The sequence below is a fragment of the Dermacentor andersoni genome, chromosome 3 (assembly GCF_023375885.2).
Source record: "Dermacentor andersoni chromosome 3, qqDerAnde1_hic_scaffold, whole genome shotgun sequence".
Lineage (NCBI taxonomy): Eukaryota > Metazoa > Arthropoda > Arachnida > Ixodida > Ixodidae > Dermacentor > Dermacentor andersoni.
The window spans coordinates 116,133,985-116,141,274 of NC_092816.1; the positions used below are offsets into that span (position 1 = coordinate 116,133,985).

At 49.4% G+C, this 7,290-nt stretch overlaps 1 pseudogene; it reads right to left on the minus strand.

Annotated features, from left to right (window-relative positions):
- Nucleotides 1-4,093: 4,093 nt before the first annotated feature.
- Nucleotides 4,094-6,078, minus strand: LOC126537809 (uncharacterized; annotated as a pseudogene).
- Nucleotides 6,079-7,290: the final 1,212 nt, after the last annotated feature.

Below are 7,290 nucleotides of genomic sequence, written 5' to 3' on the forward strand. Positions count from 1 at the left end.
GTATTACACTGAACTTGTGGGATCGGCGCGCGTACGCTATGAAGAAAAGGTGCGAATGTGCGATGGCATGGACCCATACACGCTGCGACCGGGCGTCGACACGACAATGGACGTAAATCTGTTCCCTGAAGTGACCCACGGGGATATCGTAAACTATGTAGTCTACTCCTCCCGGTTTGTGACGTTGGAAGAAATGAAAGCCTTCAAACCAATGGAAGCACACAACCATTTCACCAGCGGGTGTGTGAGAAGCCTGTCTGCAACGCCTCTACGAGACGATAAGGTGCTTCTCCTCGGAGAGGTGAGCTCAAGAACCTTTTCTGGCACGTTTCTTGAAAAATAGCTTGCCATTGTTGTGATTTACGTGGAGTGAAAAATAAACCGTGCGTCTTTTACCGCTTTTAGTTGACGGGCAAACTTCAAAGACGTCCGCGTACCAAATTTACCGAGCAAGTCAGCAAACGCTACGAGGTTCAAATTGAGCCCCGATTAGTCTGATTTCGACTGTAAAAATACAGTAATGAAGATAAACAATGCCTATTCTTTTACAATGCTTGAACAATGAAAACATTTTCTGTTCGTGGCCAGGTTATCTGGTGTGCATACGCCCGTTTTGTAAAAAGCACACGTTTGTGTACAACCTGATCATCTGTTTTCGCAAGTCAACCATTCCCAAAGGCTCAGCGACCACCCACTTAAAGCCTGCATATTGTGCAAGGCAGATGGCAGTGTGCTTGCTGCCCATTGCACCTGCATGGCAGGTACAAGCGCGACACGCTCCACGTTGTAACTTGCCTCTTTGCTGTGGAAACTGACGTGCGCATCAGGAACTCTGTTTCGTGCACTCAGAAAAACAACATCTGGCTGCCTTCCTATGTTGAAAAAGTGCAATTTAAACGACTCAGGGACATCGACTTCACTTCATCGGGAGGCCGGAAACATCCAATCGACGGCACACGTGCTGAAGGACAGCAAAAGAAGAAGACGCTGGAAATTCCAAGTCCTTCACCACCGGAGCTGAAAGAACTTTATGACGACATTGCAAAACATGGCATAGTACCAGCACTATTCTCTGTGCATAAGGATAGATGTGATGCTTTTCAAGAGCCAATTCAAAAGCCAGCAGCACACCTGAGAAATATCTTGAGGGATGATGCAACTTGGCGATAGCTATGAGGTTCTCGTGAACAAAGCAACCGATTTCATGTCTACCTTCAGTGTTTCGGAGGACACCATAAAAGAAGTAGAGTAATTAACAAAGCAGCAAAGCCCCTCACTGCGCGGGTTTCTTTACAGAGCAGGTCGAATAACTGCTTCTGCTATGAAGAAAGTGTGTCGCACTAAGGTAGCAAATCCTAGTGTTTCATTAATCAAAGAGATTCGCTACCCAGAGGTCCATGCTGCGATGAGGAGGAGGAGGAGGTGGAGGAACTTTATTATTGCAGAAACCGTTGCGTGGTTTATTCCTGGGTGGTTCCCTCTGACAGGGCTCCACTGGCGATCGCGGCTCGCCGGGCCTGGTCGAGGGTCGCCAGTTGGCTTCCCAGGACTAGTTCGTAGAGTCTCGCCTCCCAAGACCACGTAGTGAGTGTGTGTGTTGTGACTCGTGGCGAAATTGCGTCACCCCGACTGTCGGGGCATTCGTGTGTTATGTGCGTGAGTGTCGCTATGTGGTTGCTACACCAGGGATATGTCCGGGACGTATAACTGTTTGGGGAGATTGCGTGTGGACGAGACAAGTGTGGGTATGTGTTAGTTTGCAGGCCGCGCCCGTCCCTTGCCTGGAGTTTATTGAGAGCTTTGTGTGGGGGAGCGTATTGTGTTCTTCCGAGACGTTGGTCCTGTAGTATTTGTTGACTTGTCGTTAATAACTCGTGGGTCGCTTGTCGGCCTGTCGGGGGCTGAAGAACGGTGTGGTCTGCCGCTCGGCTAGTGAGACCTCGAGCTGCGCAGTCCGCCTCTTAGTTGCCCCGCAGGCCTTCGTGCCCGGGGCACCAGACGATAGCGTGGGTCCATTCTAGTGTGCGACCCAGGATTCGAATGGCTTGTGTAGGGAGTGTTCCATTCATGTATAAACGACACGCCGCTTGCGAGTCCGTAAGGACGCGGGCGGACCTTCCCTTGCTCTCGGTGTCGCGAAGTGCGAGAGCGATCGCTGCTGCTTCTGCTGCTGCGCTGCATGTGGCGCGGATGGAGGCAGAGGCTACCAGGTTCCCCTGATTGACAACGGCGAGTGTGCATTTGGGCCCGCAGCGTGGCGACCAGGGATACGGGCTAGCGTCCGTGAAGTACGTACCTGGGTCTCTGAAACAGCGTTTGTGCAACGTGCGGGCACGCGCTGCTCTTCTCTCTTGATTGTGGATGGGGTGCATGTTCTTGCGGATAGGGTCTACTACAATGTTCTCTCTAATGTGGTTAGGCAAGAGTTATGTTTCTTCTCTGCAGTACTGAGGTGTCAGCGGGTACCCTAGCCGTTGAAGAAGGTGTCTTCCCTGTTGAGTCTTGTTGAGGCGCTCCCTCTGCGCTATGAGCGTGGCACTTGCTAGGTCCTCAAAGATGTTGTATACGCCTAGCGCTAGTAATTTCTTTGTGCTTGTGCTTGATGGTAGCTGTAAGGCCGTTTTGTACGCCGTTCTTATAAGAGTGTCCATGCGCTCTCTCTCGCTTTTGCGCTTGACTTGATACGAGAGTGCGTACGTGACACGGCTGATGACGAGGGCTTGTCCCAGTCTTAAGGTTTCGTCCTCTGAGAAACCATCTTTGCTGCGCACTACTCTACCGATGAGTGATGCGATGCTTCTTATAACGTGATTTAATTTCTCTGAGGCTACCTTTATGTCATGGTTCTCTTGGAGTCTGAGAACGCCAGCTATCATGTGGGGTATGAACCATGAGAAGGACGCCTTAGATGCTTATGCATAAAGTGAAACCACTAACATGACGATTTCGAATTGTATAAGTCAGGCCTCCACCTCAGCACCAGTTACCGTTTTGCTGGGGCTACACCGGACGCTCTGGTTTCATACATTTGTTGCGGGAAAGGTGAGGCAGAAGTCAAATGCCCATACGTGTTTAGGAATGCAACTGCATTCAGTGATGAAAACACTTGCCTAATGGAAGTTGATGGGACCACACGGCTTCAGAGAAGCCTTGCCTATTATTACCAGGGGCTGACACAGATGGCTGTGTGCCAATTGAAGTACTGTGACTTTGTGGTTTGGGCACCAAGCCGTCGTCACATAGAACGCATAAAGTGGGATTAAGACTTCTCTGCAAACATCTTCTCAATTTCGAGAATGTTTTTTGTGAGTGCAGTGCTCCCCGAGCTTTACGCCAAGTATTTCAGCAGGCAGAACAACAGTGTTGGCAAAACTGCATTATGCCAAAAGTCATATTGTTTTTGTAATGGACCCGAGACAGGCAAAAATGGTCGCCTGTGACAATGACGCCTGCACGTACACATGGTTCCATTTTTCTTGTGTTGGACTGACACGAGCGCCTAAAACAAAGCAGTGGTACTGCCCACAATGCAGAGGAGGAGAAAGAGAAGTGTGTTTAAGTTTGAATTCTTTGCATCAATAGTTGTAGTCATGGAGACTTCCAAGTGTTTTGTATGTTGCTACGCTGCAGCTACTGATGGCAGATTTTTGCAAGGCTAACCATACTGGTAGATCAAAACTTCATTCTGCAAACTTTATGAACTTGCAGCTTAAACAAGCAAATATGTGGGTTGGCAGCCTTTCACTTCCTGCCATCAAAGAGCTATCCATTGATTCTGCAACTGCATGTAGTGTGAAACAGTGCAAGTATGTAACAGACGAGCAATGATGTTTGCTCTCAACTTCAAAAAGGTTGTTACTAACTTTTAAAGCTTGTAAATACTGTTCAAAAGTTAAATGTAGCATGCCAGAGGGTTGCAACCATGCCAATGTCAACTGGTGCCACCCAATTTTTCAGTTGACCCCAAGTCTGTACAATAAAGTGTGAAGTCTTGCACAAGCTTGCGTGCCTATCTGTCCGAGTGCAATTTGTTGAATTCGAAGTTTTCACGCATGAACTACACATGGCAGTGTTTGAGGATGAAGCGGTTTAATACAAATACAAAATAAAGATAACACGCAAGGAAAACATCTGTCAGCCGTGGCAACTGTTGAACTTAATCCGGAAGTATCTGATTTGCGGCTGACGAAAAACAAATATGGATAAAGGACACGGAACAACCATATACACCACCAGAAATCAAGCATGAGGGGACACGCACGCTCCGTCCCCTGAACAAATGCCAATTGAATGGCTAGAGAGAGGAGGCAGAAATGAATTATTTTCGACGAATCTGCACCCCGCTAACTTTTGTCCATCACCCCATTCCTGATCTTGTGCATAAATCACAAGCTATGATGGGCACTCGTCAACACCTACAGGTGTGTGCTCTGTGCTCGACTCCTTCAACGCCGCGACAACGGAAGGGCACAAATTTGACAGCGCGTAGCAGGCAGTCACTATTTTGTCCAGTGGAGTGACGTTATCACCTTGTCGGCACGTCACATAGTCAATTGGTTCAACACACTTAAGCAGGAAAAATTTGTTTCTAATAAGTCCAATTACCCTCTCCACGTGAATCCTCACATTTTCGAGCCTCCTCGTACTTTCTACTTCTGCTGCCGATAGCTCTCTTTGCCTTTAGTGTATGCTGGCAGATCTAGGCGAGCACAGTAGAAACCCACGCTGTCAGCAATGTGACAACCTCGATCAGCAAGGACAACGTTGCCAGGAAGCAAGTTGTCCATTAGGCCGCAGTGCTCCGTGATGTGCTTGTCTCTTACACGACCACCCCAGCCTTCGGAGATAAACGTGACAACACCCTGCGGCGCAATTCCTATAAAATACTTTGCACTGTTGCTTCCCTTGTATGTCGACCAAGTTTCACTCCTTGGCAAATATGATGACGGCCTTTCGATCTTAACCTCAAAGCAGCCAATGATGACTGCCACATCGCTGCCAAATGAATCGCAGAAAGCTTGCGGCATGGTACTCTGGAGAGCACTTCGTTCAGGCCACGTAATCTGGGACTTCAAACGGCAGTATGCAACATGAAGCCACTTGTCGAAAATCCGGGACACAGTTCATTTGGACACATTGAATCTGAAGGCGAGGTCAGAATTTTGAAGATTTAACTTGATCTTCATCAGGAAAAGGAAGAACTCCTCAAATTTTGCCAAGCTGTTGTTGACACCATGGGCTACAAATGGTTCCCGCAGTTTGAAAACCGCGAGCAGAATTGTGAAACTTGCCATCCCTGTGTAGTAAGCTACCTTAGGCTCCGACGTTCTGAATGATTCCTCTGACATTGCAAGGTACTCGTTTTCTAAACGTGCAGTGTACAAGCAGTGATTTAGTCTGATCCATTCTTCTTCCAACGTCCTGATGTCGCTCATGGCCATGTCGGTCTGCACATAAAAACCTGCAAGAGAATGTTCCTCATTTAGGTGCGTGTGAAAGAAGGAGGCGGCGAAGGACCGGAATGTAAGACGGCAGCTAGTTAAGGCTAGGAAGGCATGGTACAAGGCTGACTCACCAGTTTCTTCTTCACTGGCGTCAACCTCCTCGGTTAGCTGCGGTGATGGGGGAACATCAGGCACGGCCGCGGCAACGCCGCATGACTGTTCCGGCTCGGCTGCCTCGGCCTAGGCACGCCGCTTTCTCTGCCGTCATTGCTCGCTGCGCTCGTGGTGATCCGCATCTGCTTGCCTAATGCTGTAGACGAGGTGCAGCGACGGGGCCCAGTCTGGGTTCATGCTATCGAACAAATCGGATGGCGCCCCTGCCAATAAAAAAAAAATTCACTTCTTCAGAGTATAGTCCTTGCCTCCCACGTTTTCGCGAACATTTATTTCACGGCACACGCCTCTTACCTGTCACGAAGTGCGCTCCGCAGACACGTAAATTGGGGTTCTGTAGGTCCAGATCGGCTCGAGCAATGCGAACCAGCCACAACATGCGTCGATTTGTGCTGAGCGTATTAGAGCGCTCGCACCTGTCTACGACGATCTTCGGAATTCGGAAGAAGTTCGTTTTAGATGCTTCTTTCGCCTGGAGCTATCGCTACAACGACTGCGAACAAAACTATAATGAAGCTACGAGTGGTCGCGAACCAACACGATGCGAGCTGACAGAGGCGGCGGTAAGCAAGGAGTGCCCCGGCAGCGGTTTGTCAGCATGGCTGACAGGCATCTCACTGTGACCGGATGTGACGTCGGTGCAAGCCATGTATAAACAGGCTGATTATTGGGCAAAAAACAAACTGTTGTATACGGCGGCTAATGCGTTGTTCTAGATAATTTTGATTTGCGTTGGTTTTCTTTTCAGGCTTTTTATTTGAAGCCCGCCGCGGCAGCGTCACACGCATGCTCCCGCGAAGAAACGCCGTTGTGGTGGGCAGCGAAGCATTGACGGAGCGCGCGGAGTGACACATTTTCCTGGCCGAAGTTCTTGCGCAGCTTCCACAGCGTTGCACCCGATGTGTCAAACGGAGGTTAGTTGCTGTCGCAATAAAACAAAAACAAGAACTTGGCGGTTGAGTCTGCCCGAAAGAGGACGCACTGATAGCGATAGCCAATGTTTAGCGTTGCGCTTCATCCCCTGGGACGCTAATACAACTATGCGTAGGTTCGACATGGCGCGATGCAGCATGCGAGGCAACTGCTGCTTGGCAGAACAAACGTTAATCTCGCATCCACCAGGCATCTCAGAACTCCGGCCTAATGAGTAGTGCAGTCATTGGCGTGGGGCGTAGCACCTCAATGTCGGCGAGACTGACGGAAAGCCTTCGAAGTTAACGAGCTCTCAGTGAAATATAAGGCAAGCTTAGCTGGTCGTTTATTGTCCGTACTGCTCAAACCATTGAATACAGAAAGCAGGTCAGCAGGAATGGTATTGTGGCTGTAGTATAGTGTGGTTATATGAGCGTGAGCACAGCGGTCGTGCCTTTGCTTTGCCACCGAGCTGTGATTAAAGACTGCGCTTCGTCGGTTTTGCAGCCAATCGCTTGCCGCGTCTCTGGATACCCTCCTCACAAGCGCCGTCAATAGCGGGAAAGCAGAATTTGGGTGGCGGCGGCGATGACGGCGTGAATGCACCTCGGGCGCCCGTATTATTGCTATCGCAAAAGTTACAGTGACATTTCACTTCGTCAACGCGGATTACGCGCAAGCGTATGGCTGCTATTCCCTTTTTTGTGCATTGCGCGTAGAATGTTCCCTTTGTGGCAAGCCGGCTAGCACGTTCCTCGGG